This window comes from Phaenicophaeus curvirostris, chromosome 2, assembly GCF_032191515.1.
Source record: "Phaenicophaeus curvirostris isolate KB17595 chromosome 2, BPBGC_Pcur_1.0, whole genome shotgun sequence".
Classification (NCBI taxonomy): Eukaryota; Metazoa; Chordata; class Aves; order Cuculiformes; family Cuculidae; genus Phaenicophaeus; species Phaenicophaeus curvirostris.
In genome coordinates this window covers 29745770-29770050 of record NC_091393.1, presented here as the reverse complement: position 1 = coordinate 29770050, position 24281 = coordinate 29745770, and the positions used below count along the sequence as shown (strand labels likewise).

At 44.9% G+C, this 24281-nt stretch overlaps 1 protein-coding gene across 1 annotated transcript in view; it reads right to left on the bottom strand.

Annotated features, from left to right (window-relative positions):
• Positions 1-23627, bottom strand: part of RNF144A (ring finger protein 144A) — a 58846-nt gene extending 35219 nt beyond the window's left edge. The window contains exon 1 of the mRNA XM_069851601.1: positions 23571-23627. The gene's annotated coding sequence lies outside the window, so the exon portion shown is untranslated. The remainder of the gene's footprint in view (positions 1-23570) is intronic.
• Between the last annotated feature and the right edge of the window lie 654 nt (positions 23628-24281).

Sequence of the window (24281 nt, the reverse complement as noted above, 5' to 3'; positions counted from 1 at the left end):
GCAGCACGGGGAATAAGAAGGAAGAGCTGGAAGCTGTCGTAGGGCAAGGGGCCTATGATGTCGTTGCCATCACGGAAACGTGGTGGGACGACTCATATAACTGGAGTACGGCTATGGTGGGGTACAAGCTCTTCAGGTGGGATAGGAAGGGTAGGAGAGGAGGCGGGGTAGCCCTCTTTGTAAGAGAGGACTTGGACATCACTGAGATGGATTGTGGAGATGAGGAGGTTGAGTGCCTGTGGGTCAAAATCAGAGGAGCCCACCAGAAGGTAGATTTTGTGATGGGAGTCTGTTACAGACCACCAAGCCAAGGAGAAGCAGCTGATGAGCTCTTCTATGAGCAGCTGCGGTCAATCTCTAGATCGATGCCTCTTGTTCTTGTGGGAGACTTCAATCTGCCTGATATCTGCTGGGTGTACAACACAGCAGGAAGGAAGCAGTCTAGGAGGTTCCTGGAGTGCTGGAGACAACTTCCTCGCACAGCTGGTGAATGAACCAACAAGGGAGGGTGCCCTCCTGGACCTGCTGTTTGAGAACAGAGAAGGCCTTGTAGGGGATGTGGCAGTAGGTGGACGCCTAGGACTAAGCGACCATGAGATGATGGGGTTTTCTGTTCTAGGTGAAGTAAAGAGGGTGGTTAGTAGGATGGTAGCATTAAATTTCCAGAGGGCATACTTTGATCTCTTCAGCAGGCTGGTTGGCAAAGTCCCATGGGAGACAGCCCTTAAGGGCAAGGGAGCCCACGAGGGCTGGGAGCTCTTCAAAAAGGAAATCCTAGCAGCTCAGGAGAAAGCCATCCCCATGTTCCGGAAAAAAAGCCGGCAGGGGAGAAAGCCAGCTTGGTTGAACAGAGAGATCTTGAGGGATATCAAGAAGAAGAGAAACGTTTATGGGCTCTGGAGGAGGGGACAGGCCTCTTGGGAGGACTACAGGAGGGAAGTGAGATTGTGTAGGGAAAAAATCAGAAGGGCTAAGGCTCAACTAGAATTCAGATTGGCAAAGTCTGTGAAAGATAACAAAAAATCTTTCTATAAATATATAAATAATAAAAGGAGGACTAGGGAGACCATACAGTCCCTATTGGACGCAGAAGGAACAGTGACAGGGGATGAGGCAAAGGCTGAGGTACTTAATGCCTTCTTTGCCTCAGTGTTTAATTGTAAAGAAAGTTGTTCCCTCTGTGTACAAACCCAGGAGCTAGAGGAGCAAAATGAGGCTCCCGTGATCTAAGAGGAGGTGGTCAGAGCCTTGCTAGCCGGACTAGACACCCACAAGTCTATAGGGCCGGATGGGATTCATCCAAGGGTACTGAAGGAGGTGGCGGATGTGCTGGCCAAACCCCTTTCCATCATCTTCCAACAGTCCTGGAAGACTGGGGCAGTCCCACTGGACTGGAGGCTGATGTTGTGCCCATCTACAAAAAGGGCCGCAGGGAGGATCCAGGGAACTCCAGGCCTGTCAGTCTGACCTCAGTGCCAGGGAAAGTCATGGAGCAGGTGATCTTGAGTGCTATCATGAAGCACATGCAAGAGAACCAGGTGGTCAGGCCCAGTCAACACGGGTTCACGAAAGGCAGGTCTTGCCAGACTAACCTGATCGCCTTCTATGACAAAGTGACTCGGCTACTGGATGAGGGAAAGGCTGTGGATGGATCTTCCTGGACTTCAGTAAAGCCTTTGACACAGTTTCTCACAGCGTTCTGCTTGAGAAACTGTCAGCCTCTGGCCTGGACAGGCGCACACTCTCCTGGGTGGAAAACTGGTTGGCTGGAGGGCCCAGAGAGTGGTGGGAAATGGAGTTAACTCCAGCTGGAGGCCAGTGACAAGTGGGGTTCCCCAGGGCTCAGTGCTGGGTCCAGCCCTGTTCAATGTCTTTATCAATGACCTGGGTGAAGGCATCGAGTGCACCCTGAGCAAATTTGCGGACGACACTAAGCTGGGTGGAAGTGTCGATCTGCTGGAGGGTCGGGAGGCTCTGCAAAGGGACCTGAACAGGCTGGATCCATGGGCTGAGACCAATGGGCTGAGGTTTAACAAGGCCAAATGCCGGGTCCTGCACTTGGGGCACAACAACCCTGAGCAGCTACAGACTAGGAGAAGCCTGGCTGGAAACTGCCTGGAGGAGAAGGACCTGGGGGTGTTGGTTGACAGCGACTGAACGTGAGCCAGCAGTGGCCCAGGTGGCCAAGAAGGCCAATGGCATTTTGGCTTGGATCAGAAACGGCGTGACCAGCAGGTCCAGGGAGGTTATCCTCCCTCTGGACTCGGCACTGGTGAGACCGCTCCTCGAATCCTGTGTTCAGTTCTGGGCCCCTCACCACAAGAAGGATGTTGAGGCTCTGGAGAGAGTCCAGAGAAGAGCAACAAAGCTGGTGAGGGGGCTGGAGAACAGGCCTTGTGAGGAATGTGTTCAATGTCTTCATCAATGATCTGGATGAAGGCATCGAGTGCACCCTGAGCAAGTTTGCGGACGACACTAAGCTGGGTGGAAGTGTCGATCTGCTGGAGGGTCGGGAGGCTCTGCAAAGGGATCTGAACAGGCTGGACCGCTGGGCAGAGTCCAATGGCATGAGGTTTAACAAGGCCAAATGCCGGGTCCTGCACTTGGGGCACAACAACCCTATGCAGTGCTACAGACTAGGAGAAGTCTGTCTAGAAAGCTGCCTGGAGGAGAGGGACCTGGGGGTGTTGGTTGACAGCCGACTGAATATGAGCCAGCAGTGTGCCCAGGTGGCCAAGAAGGCCAATGGCATCTTGGCTTGGATCAGAAACGGCGTGACCAGCAGGTCCAGGGAGGTTATCCTCCCTCTGTACTCGGCACTGGTGAGACCGCTCCTCGAATACTGTGTTCAGTTCTGGGCCCCTCACCACAAGAAGGATGTTGAGGCTCTGGAGAGAGTCCAGAGAAGAGCAACAAAGCTGGTGAAAGGGCTGGAGAACAGGCCTTATGAGGAGCGGCTGAGAGAGCTGGGGGTGTTTAGCCTGGAGAAGAGGAGGCTGAGGGGAGACCTCATTGCTCTCTACAACTACCTGAAAGGACGTTGTAGAGAGGAGGGTGCTGGCCTCTTCTCCCAAGTGACAGGGGACAGGACGAGAGGGAATGGCCTCAAGCTCCGCCAGGGGAGGTTTAGGCTAGACGTTAGGAAAAAATTCTTTACAGAAAGGGTCATTGGGCACTGGAACAGGCTGCCCAGGGAGGTGGTTGAGTCACCTTCCCTGGAGGTGTTTAAGGCACGGGTGGACGAGGTGCTGAGGGATATGGTTTAGTGTTTGGTAGGAACGGTTGGACTCGGTGATCCGGTGGGTCTCTTCCAACCTGGTTATTCTGTGATTCTGTGATTCTGTGAATGGCTGAGAGAGCTGGGGTTGTTTAGCCTGGAGAAGAGGAGGCTGAGGGGAGACCTCATTGCTCTCTACAACTACCTGAAAGGAGGTTGTGGAGAGGAGGGAGCTGGGCTCTTCTCGCAAGGGACAGGGGACAGGATGAGAGGGAATGGCCTCAAGCTCTGCCAGGGCAGGTTTAGGCTGGACAATGGGAAAAAAATTTTCACAGAAAGGGTCATTGGGCACTGGCAGAGGCTGCCCAGGGCAGGGGTTGAGTCACCTTCCCTGGAGGGGTTTAAGGCACGGGTGGATGAGGTGCTAAGTGACATGGTTTAGTGTTTGATAGGAATGGTTGGACTCGATGATCCGATGGGTCTCTTCCTACCTGGTTATTCTATGATTCTATGAACTCAACTAATCAGACATCTATAAGAGGTCTTAAAGTGAGATAAGATGAAGTTGACCTAAGAGAGACTGCTCTTAACCAATGCCAGTTGTAACCTAAGCATGCAACTAGCAGCTCAAACAACCTTCAAATACCACCTGGTAGTGAGAAGTCACTCATGACTAGAATTATGTTCTAGCTTATTACTAGCAACAGTAATAAGGGCATAGACAATTCCACTGCTCTCTAGAGTAACACCTTATTTTATGATTTTCCAGAAATTCAAAACACTCAGTAAAAAAACAATGGATTTGCTATGCCTTTCCTCCCAGCTCTTAGATGTTCCCATGTTTTTATGTTCTCTTCCCCAACTCCTTCCCCTCCACCCCTTTCCGTGCTTCCTCTTATTCTTCACTCCTCTCTGTCTATAAGGAACTGATGAATTGGTGCACTCTGAGCTGCCTCCACAATAGCAATAAATCACTAAGGAGCAGTTTGAAACTTGAACATACCACACATTTCTTCCTTCTCCACGGTCAGCTCTTGCTTTTCTAAGAGAGTCATGTTTACACAAAGCACAAATAGCACTAAGCTTGAGCTCTGTGGGTTTTTGCTTTGATGGCAGGGGAGGAGAGGGAAAAGCCTTGGAAGCTTAAAGCTAAAAGTGCATTTAAAGCTATGCAAAATTATTAAGCAAATGCAAATATAATCAAGAGGACTGGAGCCCCAGTTCTGACTGAGACACTTGGAGAGACCTGCTGAGCAAGTCTCTCATTTCTACCAGTCAAAAGGAAATAAAAATTGTCCTTTCCCTTGCAACTGTGGCAAAACACGTGCTTGGGGCACTGAACAGTGCTGTACTTCTGTTTTACAAGTCTCAGATCAAGGAATAAGGCACAGGGGATTGAAAAAGCCCACCACAGCCCCTCTTACTGTTTGCCACTTGAACACTAGGAGTGGAGCTCAGGTTTTAACAACTGCTCACGTCACACCTGTGTGACAACACATAAACAAGTACCACCCCTTCATGTGCTGTGCTTGAACCCCAAAGCAGATGTGCTGGTAGCCAAAAAGAGCATTCAGGAGCAGGGTGAAGTCTTGTTAACCTCCTAACAGCTCTGTTCCTGTGACTCAAGAAGAACCACAAAATGCCAGGCAGATATTTTTGAGAGAAGCGTTTTTCACTGCTCCCAGTGTAGACACCAAGTTCCCAGGTTCACGCCTGAGATCTGCCCCTCAGAGATCAGCATGAGGCTCTCCCTTGTTCTCAAGGGCTGTCTTCCACCGACAATATCAAGAGTGAGAAGAACTGGAGCACATGTACTTACCAGGACTGAGTAGAAAATATTGCTAAAGTATGAAAAAAGACAAAGACTCTTCATAGAAAGCGCAAAACTTCACAGACAAGTTTTGTGCAGTAAGTACAACCATCCGGAAAACTACTTTTTCCTAAAAACACCTACTCTACCTAGAAGTTGGACAGCTTCTCTGCAGAAGTAATAGCTTCTATCACACCAAATATATACCAAATATATACCAAATATATACCACACTTCTGCTATGACGACAGGCTGAGAGTTAGGGTTGTTCAGCTGGGAGAAGAGAAGGCTCTGGGGAGACCTTAGAGCAGCTTCCAGTGCTGAAAGGGGTGACAGAAAAGCTGGGGAGGGAGTTTTTATAAGGGCATGGAATGATAGGAAGAGGGGGAATGGCTTTAAATTGGAAGAAGGAAGATTTAGATTGGACATTCTTCATGAAATGAAGAAAGAAATGAAAAGAAGAAATTCTTCATGATGAGGGTGGTGAGGCACTAGAATAGTTGTGGCTGCCCCGTCCCTGGAGGGGTTCAAGGCCAGGTTGGATGGGGCTTGGAGCCCCTGATCCAGTGGGAGGTGTCCCTGCCCATGGCAGGGGTGGGACTGGATGGGCTTGGAGGTCCCTTCCAACCCAAACCATTCTACGATTCTAATTTGACTGTGCATCAGCTGTGACCCAGAATTGCCCTTAGCCTTCAGAGAACAGAAAAATACAGTGGATTTGAATTAGATGTTATGGTATGAACCAATTCACCATGTTGGTGCAACACACCGGACTAAGCATGAGGAGAAATGTGGTATAGGATTTAGACTACCTAAGAGAACCACTCTACTGTTGGTGTCTAACGAAGCAGATTTTCTAAGATAACTGCCTACATTACCTCCACCATGAGGAGAGACAGATTGTATATCTAATACCAGGCAACTCAGCCAAGGCAAAAAAAACCCCCACCCAAACAGGAAAAAAACTAAACACCACAACTTTCTGGAATAATTCCATCTGCTGACAATAAATTGAATGGCTTGGCTTGTCCTGGGCAATGGGCTGAATCATAGATCAGTATGATCATATTTTTTTTTTGTCTCTCAAATAATGAGAAAGCTCTGATGCAGCCTGCTTGGCACATCCTGCAAACGTGATCTATCCTCACCAACAGCATCAGCTACTCACGGTTTCTCTGAAGAGTTGTACACCATTTAAAAATGGGCAACAGAGGAAAAGATTTGGTAATTCCTGCATCTCTCACCAGAGTCAATCCTTCACATCATCGTACGCTTCACATGATAAAAATTACACTTATCAGCTAGGACATTTTACAGCAAACTTCTAGTCTGAGAAACTTTATTTTGGATTCAGATGTCTCTGCACTGTTCAAACCCAATTCATTATTTTCCTGCATCCCTCTAAAGGATTTTATTTTGTTTTTTTTATCTCTGTTCCTCTAATTGGTCTCTGTTGCTCTGATTTCCACCCTGCTTGAAGCAGCCTGCCCACTTCACATCACCTCTTCTACATCACAATCCAGTTCTTCAGTCTCACCTCCACTGCTCAGCAGCCAAGGCAAGGTAGCCCAGGTCAACCAAACAGGAGAGGGCAGCGTGTCCTACTAGGGAAGTGGCTTGGAACAAGTTTTCCTCTTCTCTCTGGGAGAGGAGCAGCTTGCTTTCTTTAAGCACCATATTAGAAAATTTAATTATATTATGGTCTATGCTAAGATCTCAGCCACGCCAGCTGGGCGAATAAAGTGTTGTTTGTTCCCAAGTTTCCTTTTGGACATCACAGAAGCACATTTCTCCATGTCCTGATGCGACACTCAACCAGCACATGCCTGGGCACAGACTTGTCACTCACATGGCTATGGAAATTACAGATTCTTATCATTTAACAACACTTTCACAGAATCATAGAATCACCAGGTTGGAAAAGACCCACCAGATCATCAAGTCCAACCATTCCTATCAATGACTTTGACTAGGGGAAAATACTTAATTCGGTTTGGTTTCTTCCTGTCGTCTTAGTGATGGTTTAGTCAAGTGATTTAGCACAGGCCTTGGAAGACCTTCAACAGACACAGTCAAGAGAAAGTTCTTACGTCAGTGTGAACCACTGAGATCACACACACACAAAAAAGGATGATTTAGTGATTTGTAAGAAACCTCTTCTGCCTCAAATCTACTGCATAACTGAGCAGCTCGTACGGTTTAGTCATCCCTCGGACAGACGTATCAGCTGGTACCTACCACACCGCGCAGGCTGGTGGGCGGATGAGCTGCCTGAGTGCATGTTTTCCTCCTCCCTCTGCAGAGTGAGAATCAGCATTTGCAGTACCTTCAGAGCTTATTAGCCTCAGCATCAGCCCCAGCTCTAATCCCATCACAGTAATACAACCATTCCACAGTAATGCTTCCTACTTTGTTGGTGGTTTTCCCTCCCCCCTGTTTAACAACGTTCCCGGTATAACACGTGTACCTGCTTCCAGCAGAAAGCAGCAGCGCTGCCACCGTGCATAACCCTCCCCTCTGCCACAGCGAAGGCTCAATTACCAAAACCGAAGATTGAAGAGCTAAGGGCATGTAGAGAGCGCAGAGAGAGTAAGAGGAAGAAAGGAAAGAGTGCAGGTTCACCACAGTGGAAACACTCCCTTCAGAGCCTCCCACGCTGCACTTGTCAAGATAACAAGTCCCGATAAGTTATAGACCTTTGCTTCCAGGAACACCCGCAGAGGAACGCTATTGGGATTTGCTCCATACCACTTTGTACACCTGAGCACAGCTTTTAAAAATCAATAGCTGTTGAGCCTCGGTTTATTAACTTCTTGTTTCCATTTAGCTTTCTCCTTGCTGATTAATAGCAGTAAATTAAGTTGATTTTGGAGCTTGAACTATAGTTTTTCTTTTCTCATTTATAACAAAAACTTAAGAAGAAACTACCGGCAGTTCTACGTTTGTAAACAGCTTTCCCTGACAATTAACTCCCTTAGTAAGGACAGTATGGAGCCAATAAGGGCTTTTTGGTTTTCTAACCACTAATATTATGGCAGAGACTTAGCTTTTGAGTTACCTAAGCAGAACAGATGGTGAAAATCAAAGGAAAATATCAACTCAGTATAGAGCAAGCTGCTAATATAAAATTAAACAAAGCTTTCCTACCATGATATCTGCATAGTTGATTAGGATTGTAATAAAAACACAAATAAAACAGAAATTAAAAAAAATGCTGCCTTACAGGTCAGTGCATTGTAGAACGACAAACTGAAGGTAGTTAAGTCAGTTCCCTATACATACCAGCATAATTCATCCTGCTAAAGGAGGCGCTCCACAGGTGACAATGAAGCAGAGCAAAACCACCCAGCATGACCAGAGCACTCGACTTTGCTGTAGATTTGATATGAAGGGAGGTGACAGCCTACTCGCAAGACAGGAATTGCCTGCTAACATTTTGCATCGCCCCTCAGCACTCCTAGACCATAACAACCCCTTCCCCGAATTAACACACACATTGCAACAGGTACTCAGTTCTGGCGTGCTGGTGCACGTTCCCAGCAGCGGGTTTGGTTTGTGGCTCTGCGCGGGTCTCCCGTATTCTGCTCAATCCGCAGCTCCTCCCTGCTCTCAGGCTTGGGCAGAGAGGATCCTGAAGCCCAGCCCTCGCTGCTCGCTGCTGATGGGTGGCAGTGCTGCCCTGCTTACTGGCAGAGAGCACTGGGCATCCCTGGGCACAAGGACAGAAAACGCGTAGGTAGTCTTTGCAGTTTCTCGGCAGAGCGATCTTGCATGCAGCACAAGGTGAGAGAAATTAGCATAGATTTATGCTAGCGAGAAGGAAAAACATATCTAGGGCAGCTTAAATTTGTGCTCATCATTCTGTGGTTTTAGAAAGAAGAGCTTTAAAAACAAGCCAGTCAAATTGAAAGCTTTCTTCAGTGACTGTTGATGTTTTTTAAAGGAAGTTAACATCTACGACTACCTGAAAGGAGGTTGTGGAGAGGAAGGAGCTGGGCTCTTCTCCCAAGGGACAGGGGACAGGACGAGAGGGAATGGCCTCAAGCACCACCAGGGGAGGTTTAGGCTGGACATTAGGAAAAAATTTTTCATGGAAAGGGTCATTGGGCACTGGCAGAGGCTGCCCAGGGAGGGGGTTGAGTCACCTTCCCTGGAGGGGTTTAAGGGACAGGAGGACAAGGTGCTGAGGGACATGGTTTAGTGTTTGATAGGAATGGTTGGACTCGATGATCCTGTGGGTCTCTTCCAACCTGGTGATTCTATGATTCTGTGATTACCAGAATTAAGTCATTTTACTTCCTAAAGAAAGAAACAAAATAAGGCAGTGACGCTTACATTTAAAGCATTGATACAATACATTCCCCAAGCCACTTCATACAAGGAGCTCCTTCCACAGCTTCAAGTGATCAGTTCATTATTTAAAAGGTGACTGAAGCCTTCCCCCAGGAAGCAGCTTATAGCTCTTTGAAAACTTGCTCCTCCCTACATAAGACATCACTCAACTTGGACATCAGTTGTGTCTGAAAAATTCCTTTTCAGAAGCTTAACAGATAACCAGATGGTCGCTCTGCCCTGTCACAGCCAGTTTACTAACAGTAATCAAGCAAACTACCTTAAACACTAGGTCAAGTCATGCTCCATGCTGTAAGATACTCAGAACAGGGTCAGTATCACCCTCAGATTGCAGACTCCTCTGTGGGAAAAAGGTTTCACCTTTTCTTTCATGCTGTGGACCACAGCTCTCAGAAGTTAATACAGGGCTATAAAAAATGAAGTTACATGCAAAGTTATAGAATCGCAGGATGTTTTGAGTTGGAAGGGACATTAAGATCATCTAATTCCAACCCCCCTTCGATAAGCTGGGACATCTCCCACTGGATCAGAGGTTCCAATCTGTCCTTGCACATCTCCAGGGATGGGGCAGCCACAGCTTCCCTGGACAACCTGTTCCAGGGTCTCACCATCCTCATTGCGAAGAATTTCTTCCTAATGTCTAGTCCAAATCTTCCCCTCTCCAATTTAAATCCATTCCCCCTCATCCTATCACTACAAAAAACCATTCAACTAATTTCAATACCCTTGGTTCTAAATTCCCTGCCTCGAGAAGAGGACCAGTAGCTGAATTTGGTAGACAACCATTTTCTCTAGACCCACTTGGGTGCCAGGAAGTATCTTTGAAACAGCAATATTTGTCTGAGCCGTCCTGACTCCTGTAGCTTCGTCCCATTTGCACTCAGCCTAAAAAGGCAGAAGTAATCCTATCAGCCATTTAACATTATTTCAACATTAAAAAAATAAAGCAGAAAAGCCTTCGTAAAATAAAATTTTACTGGAAAAAAATACTATTGAAAAGGCTGAATTAAAAAACGTTAGTGAAAGATACTCTACACTACCCAGAGGCCACGTGTTGAGCACTTTAGAGAGTAGGAATCTTTCCAAGTTCAACTTGTGCTTTCCCAAACCAAACAAAACATAAACCACAGAAGCTTGCCCTCTTTTCAGCTTCTGGGAAGATGACAGATGAAGTCGTTCATTATGGTCCCAGCCAAGTAACGTGGTGCGCACACACACACCACCCACCCAGCTCTGGAGAAACACCCCCCTATTTAAAGGGAATCTACTGTACTAAGAATTGAACCTTTTTTGGCACGTTCTATAATTGTTACTTTTTTCTATTGACTTTAATGGTCACCACGATGTTTTCTGTTCAGGAGACTGTGAAAGAGCTGACATTCCAGTTTAAAATAGAGATGTTTGGAAAGGAATTGCTCCAGAGGTTCTAAACCAAACAACACGGATTGCAACCCACTGCTTAAAATTAGCTTTTGTGGTTTGTTTTAGATATTCCTAGTAACAAACTCAATCTGATTGCTCTTTCTTGGTTGACTTTATTGCACCTAGCAATCTAAGAGGCCAATAATAGAAATTTCATTTAAAATATAGCTATTAGCATTCCTAAAGATAGCCTTTTACATGAGTAAGCTGTGTCACAAGCCTGAAATCATTCTCTAGTTGGTGGTTGGTTTTTTTTTCTTTTGGTCAAAGGACAATAAGTGCTTGGCTAGGAGTCCTACATGCTTTTAGGATGAAATAGCTTGTCAATATTAAAACTAGACAGGAAGAAAACTTTCAGAGGGAAGGAACTAAACCCTGGAATGTCTTTGAATTCTTACTCTATATTTAATGAAAAGAATCTCCAAAAGAACAAGTGTTGAACCATCAAAGGTATCCTATATTTCTTTCCTGAAATCCTTTGTTAACCTACATTGTCTGCTAATAAAGTATTTTGCCCTAGTTAATTGGCAAAGGCAGCCCTTCAGTTTCTTTCCAGCAGGAAACCAATTAAATAGATTCAAGAGCAAAACAGTGCTACTTTAAAAACAAACAAGAGGGAGGAACAGAGAAGCTGCCTGCAGCTTCTCCAAAACAGTTGGAACAAGCATTTCTTTAAAAATTGGTGACACAAGGGCAGTGAATCTCCTTTACACCAGAGAGCACAAGTGGGAGAAGAACCCAGCAGTGTGAACCAAGGTGCTTGGTGGGCTTCAGATCTCATTTAGGTGGGGAAGCCCAGAGCACAGCAGTGTAGGAAGACCCCACAACACAACAGAGGATGGGAAATACGCTGTTCTAATTGGAGAACAGGGACCTTTTCGCACCAGGCTGTAAGCCAAGGCAATGCTACGCAAGCTTTAAGCCTCGGAAGTCTAATAGCTAAAGTCACACAGCTGAGTTAATGGGGAGTTTGGGAATATGACTGACAAAGCAACTAGGTCAGTAACTGATTAACTACAGGCACATTTCTAGTCTATCGATACTTTAAAAGAACAAAACCCTTGACTGCACTAATGAAGACTTACTAAAGACAGCGAAAATGAGAAAGACGTGATGCAGACAAGGAAACATCCAAATAGAAGATTTAAAAACATATAAAGCATAAGGTGACCACGTGGGGCTTCTAACTGTGTGGTCATGTCATGGCAAAAGAGGAATAGTACCTAACCATTAATAAAAATGACTGATAAAAAGAAAATTATGAAGTAACGTAACGGGAACTGATTATGATCACAGAAAAATGTCACTAGAGTGAGAATTCAGGCTGCTGGGCAGAGACCTCTTCTCCTCCGTATCGTTCAGCAATACAAGCCCCTGCGCTCGAGCACAACACTTGAATACTGAGTGACAAACTGGACTTAATTTCTAACCCTAGATTTAAATCCCCTGAGGTGGTTTGAGTAGGATGCACCAGTACCTGCTCGTGACCTGAAATAACCAGGCGGCCAGAGTCCCCGCAAGGCCAGCAGCGGTCGGAGACTTGGCAGATGGAAAAAGCAGGCAAAGCAGTCCGTGGTGCCCAAGGCAATATAATTATCCCATGGCACAGACAGTTTGTATTCACCGCCGTCTTCTCTACTAATACTCAAAATGAAATGTTTTCTTCTGGGGAGCCTGGCTTTGTGTTTTGGTTAAAGAAAGCGTAGTTAAAAAGTGGTTGTTGTGCTTGGAACAGCAAGTGGTGAAGTTTGAGAGGGCTCCAAGTTCCTGGAGAAGTTCCTTCCACGGACCCTGAGAAAACTACTTTGCTTGCAGAGCTCAGCTTCTGCCTGTGACAGACCAGCCACTAACCTGCCTCCTCCTCAGCCCTCGGCTCCAGTCTTTACAGAAATGTCAACCAGCACCTGAAAATTACAATAGATACGTTAAAAGGACTAGTGATCAATATGGGAAGCTGTAAATCAGCCTTTTACCAGGTTGCAAAGGAAAGGGATGAAGCTGATGGGTCCCTCCTCTGAGATAGAGTTCTTCAGCAGCTTCATTCCCACTGGCAGGTCTTACCCTGCAGGATGGTTTCAAGCCAACCTCCACATGTTATAGGCAAGTGAAACTAGATTGAGACATGCAGAAAGCAAGACAGAAGAGAAAAGAAGGAAGAGTTTCATTTCCAGCATTTGGGGTGGGACAAAGCTTCAGTAATAATTAGATGAGAGGAAACACAGAAGAAGCTTTCAAACTGGTTTCACTTGGCAGGAGATGGGATCAATACTAACAGGAGCACAAAAGGCTGATCAGAGATAAAATTAGAGGCTCCAGCGTAACATCTGAATGTAGGGAGGAACAAGAAAATTTTTATCAAGTACTTTTGCAATGAAATTGTGTAAGCTGCATTCAAAAGAAGCAGAAGCAGCAGAAGTTTTGCTTCTGAAAGCTTAGGAACAGAGTTTATTACACAGCAACGAGACCTTTTTGCACAAGGCAGATGATTGCAACAAGGACTGGTATGCAGTGGTTGCCTAACTCTTCTCTGCGAAGGTCAAAATACACAACAGCAGACAAGTGTCTTGACTTGTGCCTCCCTCCCTACTTCATACATTGCCAGTACATTCCAGCACATTTAAGTACTGGAAATGTACTGCTTTCCCCTGTGGCTCTGTGCATCTGCAGTGGTCAGTGTCCCCTACTCCCTTCTCGCTCGCTGAACAGCGGAAAAAAATTAACTATCCCCAACTCCACTGACTCTTGCGGTCCCTTCTTAGCACAAGGGTGACCAGTCACACCGAGCCTGGAATGAACTATCCAGAAAGGCAGTTTCACATACCCACAGAACCTGTTCAGAAAGGAAACGTTCAGTGCCAGACTTTGGTTCTACAACGCGCAAAAGAAGGGGAGAAGTAACTCCCATTTCTGTTTTGGCATATGGTACAAGCCCCAAGCATCTTATTCAGTCTGAACTTACTAGAAACAAATACTAGATCACAACAACAACAAAAAAGAGGAAAACCCTTCCACTATTTCAAATAAAACCTCAGAAATGCAGCCTACAGCTACTTATTTAAATAGGATCCTAAGTTCTCCCGTAGTAATAGTGAGATGTCCAGAACTGAAAACTTTGAAGGCTGAGAACCCTGGTCTAGTTTAAACCCCACCATGTCTCTCTGCATAAACCACAGACCCGCACGTACAGAAAACAAGGCAAGAAAGGAACGCCGATGCCTCTAGAATGAATTGATGTAAATTACTTTAAAAATCTTCCTTACTAAGAAATAAAATGTAGTTTCCTACCTTCAAACCTTTCTTTGCTATTGGGGAGATTTTTGTTGTGGACTAAAGACAACAAATAAGTTTCATTTTACATTCTGTTTCATGATCTATAATTAAGATCAAACTTTAATTTGTGGCTGTCACCACAGAATGAGTCTGTCACCTCTGCAGTGCAGACCTTCCTTCTTGTCACAGGCTGAAAAAACCCACTCCTTGACTTTTGTAGTAAAGATGCAAACATAATCTGACTAAATTTCATTTTAGCTATCAAAGCTATCTATGCGGGACTGAGCCAAGCCGTGCCTCTAGCTACTACTATGAGACATAATAATCATAATGGTAATAATAAAAATAATTGATGCAAATTACAAAGGTGTGACTTGAACCACATCACCCACACTGCACATTTACAGTACATTGGCTCAGTTATAGAGGTCTCATCTGCCTTTAGGGTTACAGACAGCTACTTAGAAAACATTATCTGAACCAAAGCCAAAATATTTTGATTGCTTCCTTTCACAGTAAAATGAAACCTTATAACTATTTTAACGTCATAAACAATGAGACAGAAATAAACAACTCCATAAAAAAAGCCCCACAATTTCAAGCCAATGCTAGATCATTAGAGAAGAATTTTGCCTTTTACTGGTAAACTCTGGATTTCCCCATCTGCTTCCTTCTCTCCCTGCTAACGAGCTGCAGCAAGCTACATCTATGGGAGCATCTCTAAAGAAGAGGAGACGTACAGGAGTTTCTCTGGACACTTAAGGAAGATCAGTGAGTTCTATCATTGTGTTCGTTGTCACACTGAGGGAAGCACGGGGCTCTTGCCTGCGACACGAAGACAACTCGAGGGCAACGCTCCTCTGCTCTGTGTTAGCAGCCTGAACTATACACGGCACGCTCTTGTTTGTTACATAAATACCTCATGATCATCCCTATGCCACAAATATTTTCCAATACAGACCTCTGCCAGGGTATGTTCCATTTCAGTAATCCTTCAGTGAAATAAGGTTGGCAGGCAGTAGGAACATTCAAAAAGTGAAGTCACATTTCAGCTGTGTGGGCACATAGGTCAAAACTGTTCTCACGCTGATCCCAGAACTCCGCAACAGATCATTCAAGTTGTTTCACGTTTGCCAGAACAACGGCACTAAACTGAGTTTTCTACTTCTGTAAGAAAAATAAACACCAGCTCTGCATGCTTTCCTGAAAGCCTGGGCACAGGTCTTAAAAGTACTTCACTACACTTTTCCTCTTGCATTTTAGAAATGAGGATGTGGTACCTGGGTAGGTTTAAGGATCATAGAATGGTTTGAGTTGGCAGGGACCTTAAAGATCATCTCGTTCCAACCCCCTGCCATGGGCAGGGACACCTCCCACTGGATCAGAGGCTCAAAGCCCCATCCAACCTGGCCTTGAACACCTCCAGGGATGGGGCAGCCACAGCTGCCCTGGGAAACCTCCAGGTTTCTGCCAGGGGCCTCACCACCCCCAGTGTGAAGAAGTTCCTCCTAATGTCTAGTCTAAATATTCCTGTCTCATATTTAAAGCCTTTCCCCTCACGTCCTATCACTCCACACCTTTGTAAACAGTCCCTCCTCAGCTTTCTTGTAGCCCCTTTAGATACTGGAAGGTCTCTATAAGGTCTCCCTGGAGCTTCTCTTCTCCAGGCTGAACAACCCCAACTCTCTCTGCCTGTCCTCGTATGGCAAATGGTCCAGCCCCCTGGTCACCCTTATAGCCTCCACTGGACCCATTCCAACAGCTCCATCTCCTCCTCATGTTGAGGATTCCAGAACAGGACACAGGACTCCAGGTGGGGTCTCATGATAGTGCAGCAGAGGGGCAGAATCCCCTCCCTCGCCCTGCTGGCCACTCTGCTTTGGATGCAGCCCAGGACACAGTTGGTTTCTGGGCTGCGAGCGCACATTGCTTTCTCAGGTCAAGCTTCTCCTCAATCAGCGCCACAAGTCCTTCTCCTCAGGGCTGCTCTCCATCACGTCATCCCCCATCCTGTATTGAAACTGTGGATTGCCTCAGCCCAGGTGTAGGACCTTGTACTTGGCCTTGTTGAACCTCACGTGGCTCCCACAGCTTCACTTCTCCAGCCTGTCCAGGTCTCTCTGGATGAGATTCCATCCTTCCAGAGTGACAACTCCACCACTCAGCTCAGTGTCTGCCATCTGTCATCTTTCTGGTGAGGCGGATCTTTAGAAACACCTCACAGGAAAACTAAACAACCAGAGAGGGGAGAACGAGCAGTGCTGCTGTTAAGAACATAGGATGGAGGCTATCAGACCTTGGCCTACTGAACTTTGCACAGAGACTGACCAGATCCCTTCTTGATCTCCATGAACACACACAATGCAGGGTACTGAACATCACACCATGTGAGAGGAATTACTTAAGCTAGAGGGACATCACAGACCACAAGGACAGACGTGCAGACGTGTGTAAACCTGCCATTGCCCACTTATTATAGGAACTTTCTCCAGGTTTCTAAGTATCAGAGATGTGTTACACGTTTCTCTTACAGCTTTCCAGAAGTAGGGAGAGTAGAAACACTCATTACTTGTAAGCTGAAAGCTTATGAAAGGAATTATAGTATCTACAGCTCAAGCTGTGATAGATCCAAGAAATTTTGTCAACTTCTCTGTATTTAAATCTTATGTCAACTGGTTAAAATGAAAAGAAAGCAATGAAATGGTAGAATTGTTTTCTGAACCTCAACTTGCTTTTTAAGCAAGGGATATGAAAAACAGTGCCAGACAATATGGTTTGAAATTAAATTTAATCTTTCTTTTTTTCCCCCATTTTGTTTTTCTGCTAATAAAAAAGATGTGACAAAAAAGATATTTTTTTTCACTCAGTAGTAAAAAAGTGAGCAGAAAAAGAATTTCAGGTGAAAAATACAATTACACAGTACTTCTTTACCTTAAGACACATTTCTCAAGCTCAGCATCCAACTGTTACATTAGAACCTCAATATTTAAATTCAAGCCAATTAGGATGTGATTATGTTGTCTTCACAAAAGGTATGTCCTGTGATCAGAAAAAGTCAAGCAAGAATATCATTACACTTTGGTAATTAAGCCAAGAACATGAGTTTCAAAGTAAAGAAGAAAAAAAAAATAGACTTTTCACTACTATTTCCAGAAGGTGCGTCATGAGAAGGTGACACTGCTTGGGAAAATGGAAAGCCACCAACAGAAGATCATGAGCTCAGGCAAAGGGAGAATCTAAAAATGTCATTATTCCTGCGTACAGCCACGAATTAGAGCCCCCCCCAACTCTAGAGACAGTTACAGGATGATCTCTTCCAAACTACCAACAGAAATGGACAGACTTTAATTATTTAAACAGGGTTTTCACTGCCTTCTACAAGATAAATATGTGCTACTTTTTCTTGATTGGCTGGAAATGCATCTATCAAATACATCAGCAGTTTGCTATGGAATATAGATCTGAAGCCATCTCAAAAAGGAAATTACTCTTTTATTATCTCCTTCACTCGGAATACGGATTTACTGCTGTTTAAAAGTGAAAGTCTAGTATTGTGGGACATTAACCTATTAAATCAAGGACCATATATGAAAGCAAACCAGGTTTTTTATAGAGACATAAAGATGCATAATTTATATTTGTTATATAGAGGTATAAAAATAAAAGCCTAGTGAATCCACTTTAGGGCGCACTGTAAAACTGCCCTTCGAAGACAGTTATCGAACTGCACCAAAACACATCCTCCTCTCTGTGCCTTGGACCTTGCTGGGAAGTTAGCTGGAACACAGATTTTGTTGTTCTCCTATGCCTAATTGTTAAATGAACCAACCTTTGTCATTCTAGGACTCCATAATTAAAAGCAAACTTTGGCAAATTCCCTCCTCTGCAGTAGCTGGGGCTGTGTGGTTTTGAGTTTTAAGAGGAGCACAACAGCAATTCCAAAGGCTATAAACCCCATCTCTCGGGCCCTTTTTTAACCCCTGCTTGGCTCCTGTGGAGAGCAGCTGCATTGGAAACTGCACCCGCATCCCATGAAAAAGCACCAACCAGGCTAGGCATTTAGCTCAAGGTAGTGCTAGACAAGCATAAAAAACCAAAAAGGATCAGAGGTTATTTAGATTGACTGAATAAAACCAGATCTAACGGCTCCATTCTGGCAGTGAGCTTTTAAAATTGCACAGTGGCACAAGTGCTCTCAGAAAAGACACAAAATTCACCTCTTAACCCCTCCTACCCTCCGCACTTATCGTCTCAGTTTGTACTTATCAGCTTGGGGGACACAAGAGCTTTTCTATTTCTTTTTTTTAATGCAATGGGTTTCCAAGCCTGAAAAAAACCCAAACCAAAACCCACTTTTCTATTACCTTATATAAGTGCAGCCCCCACAACCTAGAACGTCAGGAAAACACCTCCCAAAGGATCACAAATTCTATCCAGACTGAATCGTAGAATCATAGAATAGTTTTGGTTGGAAGAGCCCTTAAAGATCATTGAGTTCCAACAGCCACTTCTTACACACCAACCCAAAAGTGACCTACAGCAACTTTCCACACGCTTTGCAAAGCATTTCTAGCAACTGTACCAGGAAAACATCCATACAAACCCACTGACAAAGCCCACTAATCTGAGCAAAACCAGTCTGTAGGCAGAGCATTTTAATAAAGCATTTTAATGCCAGAGAAGGAGGAGGAATTCAGAACACAGCAGCTGGCAGGAGTCCTGCTTCCACTTCAAGCTATTTCCCATTTTCAGGCTTCTCCAACACTATTCTTGCTGAGAGGATGTCTGAGCTCAGCTCCTTTACAGTGAACACTCAGAAAACCTGTACCCTCAAACTAAGTATGTAGATGTTTAGCATAAAAACTGTTCTTAATTCAAACCAAAAAAAAAAAACCAAAAAAAACCCCACCAGCTTTGGGATCAGCTTATAGCCAAACATGCAAGATTCTGGTCTTCCTTATTCATGTTAAGTTTAAAACAATGTTCTGTTTAAAAATACTTGTAATTATCAGTGCATGCATCAATCTTTTGTTGCAGAAATTAAATGCTCATTTTCAGAAGCTTCATTCTCATCCTCCGCTTTCTGGTTTTCATTTAGAGAGATGTGATCCAGAAAAAAAAAATATCTACTATACTTTTAGTAAAAAGTAAAACAAACAGTAGAAGGAATGGGCTAACAGCTCAGACAACCTTTACTTGAACAAGCTCATATATATATATATATAAAAATGTATATATATGAGTGTAACATATTAGACTACAGAGCAGTTATTCAACCAATGGTTATATCACCAAAAAGAGATTCTCTCCTCCCTTCTTGCACATCCTCCTCACTTTAACCTCCCCCTCCTACTTGCTTCTTTGCCACAAATCCTGCTTAAAATTTACTAAACTATGTTTTTGCCCTCTTCCCACATTCTCTTGATATTTTAGAACTAAGAAAAAAAATTACAAAGTCTATTTTCATTACAGCATACCTGCTTGTAAAATAAGAACACGGCTTCCTGGAGCTTAGGGTCAGAAGGACCACTGGAGGCATTATCTGGTTAACTGGAACACCACGAATTATCAGCCATTTCCTCAACTACCCTGGAAGCAAGACAGGTAGCTTGGACATGGCTAACAAATACTACCGGGACACACACCTGCCTTGGGCTGGACACCTTGAGAGATCCACCACTTTCTCTAATGGTGGGAAGGGCAATTGACTGGTTTGAAGAGCTGCAGCCATTAAATTCTAAATGGAAATGAGATGAAGTCAATGGTTCTAGTTACGCCTCTCACGCTCTAAATGAGGAAAGGAATAAAATAAAAAATTAAAAAGGTAAGTAAAGGAAAGTGAGGGCAAGACACTTTCTTATAAAGGCAGGAGAGATGCTCAGCCTCTTCTCATGCTGTCAGGGCATGCTCTGTGTTTGAGCTGCCTGCAAACTCGTTTCCTACAACTCTACCACAGATGTTTTCCATCTGCCAGCCCTTGTTCCCTGGCACAAAACTTGTCCTGGCCAGTACTCTCAAGTCATTGCATCAGCTTCATCCGACTTAGGCGTCTCCTGACCTCCTTCTTCCTCTTAAAACCTTGCCCTTGGCAGCACCTCACTCAGCATCTCGCTAACCTCTCCACCAGCACGGCCTCCCCGGGGGCCCCTGTTCCACTTCAACCTTTCAAAGGCAGGAGACATCCTGAGGAAACAATTCCCTTTATTATCAGCAGTGTTTGTCTCTCCTCCTGTTTGCTCCCAGACAATCTCTTCCAGCCACAGTCAGGTGTCCTCTCTACAGGGGGAGCTCACAGATTTACCTCCTATCCCAGGCCGTTCGCCTTATCCAAACGGGAGATTTCAGTCCTCCTTTCTGACTTTTCCTTGGAGATATCCAGCTAGTAGGTTAAGCTCTACACAGAGACAGACAAACCTCTTATCTCTCCTCCCACACAAAGCTTTCCCAATAGGCTCTTCCTTGATTAGCCAGCATCCTGCAGTGCCCCAGCCTACAGGCTGATGATTATATTCAACAGGAACCTGTACGTCTAAATCCTGTGAAAAGAACATTTTTTTTTAAGCTTCTGTCTTACAAATGTAACTGTTAAATGGTGTCTGGTCTAGCCCAGTCCTTCTGGAGCATCTTGATTCCCAGTTTATTTCCCACAGACATCTACTTGTTTCTATTTCACAGTCTTTTGTCAGAGAACCAAAAGTCTCATCCAGGCAGTCAAGATCCTCCTCCTTTTCTTGGGCTTCAACAAACAAATTTTGACTTCGAGAAGTATTTCTGAAGGGGTGTAATATCTGGTCATCTCCCCTGCATGCCACCTTGCATTTTAACACTTTTTTTTTTTTTTTTTTGTCCTCCATCACCAACAGAGCAACCGATCTCAGAGATGGACCCAGCAGATCAATCCATCCAACACATTTCAGACATTTGTCTTTGCACAAGAAATCTGCCCTAAAATGATCTGGACAGGGATCCAATAATTGCAAATAACATTAAACGCACAATAAAATAAAAGCTGCTCTCAATCCCACCCTTTACCAAATTAAATCGCTACCAGGAATTTTTTCAGCACTCATAATTCTTGTGGCTCTTTTTCTATGCTTCCTGCAGGTTTTCAAAAGACCTTTTAAAGATGTGAAAGCCAGGACCAGATATAAAGTTTGAGTATTACTGTCACAAATGCAGTGCAAAGAGAAAAATGTTTATTTTATGAATCCCTTCAGCCATTTATCAAATCAGCCCTCTCTCCTCTCCCTGTAACACCGCACCAGTAAGCTGAAGCTCTGCATCCAGTATGATTCCAACAGAGTTGCTGCTTTCCAGGATGCAATCTCCCATTCTACAGAAGCTCAGGAAGCTTGTCACTGAAAAATCTGACTGCATTCAGCTCCACCCTACTCACCTGCCTTTGGCTTTACTCATCAAAACAAAATCACTCTTTGAGACTGCTTACTTATCGTGAAAAACTGGAGAATGATAGGCTGGTAAACAGCATAAGTGGCGCTTTTTTTTTTTTTTAAGCTTCTGTCTTACAAATGAAACTGCTAAATGGTGTCTGGCCTAGCCCAGTCCTTCTGGAGCATCTTGATTCCCAGTTTATTTCCCACAGACAACTACTTGTTTCTGTTTCACAGTCAGCTGCTGCTCCATTCACCCAGTGTGCTTTTGCTGACAAGATGTGATGGTTTTCCCCAACAAGAAAGCTGCATTGTACAGAGCCAAAAGCTGACAGGCAGAATTAGGAAACCTGCGTCAGGCTCAGCACAGGACCGGTGACAGATGTGGAAAGAAAGGCTGTGGGATCTGCTCTGTATTTGTGTGACAGCCCATGGCACATCTGCTCTTTGTGTCAGCCAAGAGTAGCTGGGAGGCATGAATGGCCGTGAAACTCATCCCCCTCCACTCCATCCTGTCAGAGCTGACGATGCAGCTCGCAGCCTGGCAGACCCAGGGTTCAAGGACAAAAGGTAAAGGACACATAGGAAAAGGATGGCATTTAACAGGTTGTGTGCACAAGAAGGAATTTCAGCTTTGGATTCTCACTTTTACTTACGGTGGGGATGTGCAGGCCTTATGAGGAACAGCTGAGAGAGCTGGGGGTGCTTAGCCTGGAGAAGAGGAGGCTGAGGGGAGACCTCATTGCTCTCTACAACTCCCTGAAAGGAGGTTGTGGAGAGGAGGGAGCTGGCCTCTTCTCCCAAGGGACAGGACGAGAGGGAATGGCCTCAAGCTCCACGAGGGGAGGTTCAGGCTGGACATTAGGAAAAAATTTTTCATGGAAAAGGTCACTGGGCAGTGTCCGAGGCTGCCCAGGGAGGGGGTTGAGTCACCTTCCCTGGAGGGGTTTAAGGGACGGGTGGACGAGGTGCTGAGGGACATGGGTTAGTGATTGATGGGAATGGTTGGACTCAGTGATCCAGTGGGTCTCTTCCAAAGTGGTGATTCTATGATTCTGCAAAATGTGATGTCCTCACCAGCCTCCTTAGCGTTGTCAGGAGGCTGCATTTCATCAGTCACCCCTAGAGAAAGGGGGAAGAACCGCAGGGTGAAAGACGAGATCCCTCGGCAGTGACGGCTCCTGCAGAAGCCAGGGTCACAACACACTCCTCTGAGGGAAATTCTGCTGGGCAAGGTATTTACACGCCACAAATGGACCGAAGTTCTGCGATCCCTGTGCCACGGAGGTTACACAGAGTCATACCCTGAAACACTAAAGCACAGCTTAAGCGTATCCTCTGGTGAAGGGAAAAGCGCGTAAGAGCGTCAGGTCGAGCTCCTTGCTCCTCGGTGTCAGCCTAACTCTGCCATCGTTCAAGCCAGGAGGTGAAGTTCCCACGGACTCCCTGGAGCAGAGTCTGAAGCTACACCTGCCACCATCCTCCCCTCCTTCCCTCAGGTTTACATAGCCCTCTTCATTCTCACTTGGCAAGTGCTATTCGGGTTACCAGAGCTGAACAGTTAATTCGCCTGGCTGGTTCATGACAATAAGATGCTTTTTATCAGAACAGATGCGGGAAGCTTTTTAAAGGCTTTTTACAGAAAGCAGCTACATGATTTCATGGAGATGGGAAACTCAAACCATAGTGATAAAAGGTATTTTAATAGATCCACTCGTACTGGTACAGGAGATACTGTGTGCTGAAAACAGGAAATATATTACTTTTCTAACATGACAAGCCAGAAGATTTAATTTTTTGCTTCGAACCTGACAGCTATTACTACTTTAATAACTCCTGGGACTTGCAAAAGAAGCTGTGTTGTTTTAGATCTGTAAGGTGGTCTCAACTTGGATTTAACTACCAGGTTTACTATAATACGTGCAATAGAAAAGCAGATACAATTAGGCCTTCACAAGAAGACAACTCGCCCCTGCCCCCCCCCCCGCTCATTGAAAAGTTGGAATAGAAAAATGTCTTCCCTATATTTATTTTTCCCTCCAGCAAAGAAAAAACAATCAAAACCTACTGTTAATGTAATGAAATCAGCATTTCATATTTCTCTTACTGGAGAAGGGTTTGGAATCCTTCCAGATGATGTTCAAATGCAGTAAAGTTGATGTAATACTGTAAGGATTCCTATAAGAAAGGAGAAGTAGGCATATCACACTGCTTTGAACTGCACTCATACCGTGTAGGGAAAAACTGCTTTTTCCACACGGCTTGCTAGCCTAGTTTCTTAAGCAGAAATATTAAAATAATTTGACTATGGGAGTGCCAAGTGGTGTAAAAAGTCTGAATTTCAAAAAAATTTCTATCCATCCCTCAGGCACGCATGAGAACACAAATCCCTTTTTCAACTCCTCCATTTGCTGATATTTTCTAAAGCTATTGTTCATTTGAAGTACAAGAGAGAAACTAAACAGGAGTCTAAGGGCAGGTTCAACCTGACCTAGAATTCCAGAGATTTAACCTGACCTCGTTTTGACAGTCAATCACAAGTTGCTGTTCATCTCAGATACTTTGAAACACACGAAGTATTTGACTGGAAAAAATGTCGCATGTTTTTATTATGAAGGAAGTTTTCATTTTAAATGCCCCAGATTCACATTCCTGCAGTCCTGAAGCGCCTGCGCTCCCCTCCCCCATGAAAACTTGAGCATGCAGGAGACTGACTGGATGTAAAGAAACACATGGGGGGCGCCTCCAAGGCCATGAAATACCTGTACAACGTGCGACAGGGGCGCCGAGGTTCCCAGGGTACAAGTGCCTTTCATAC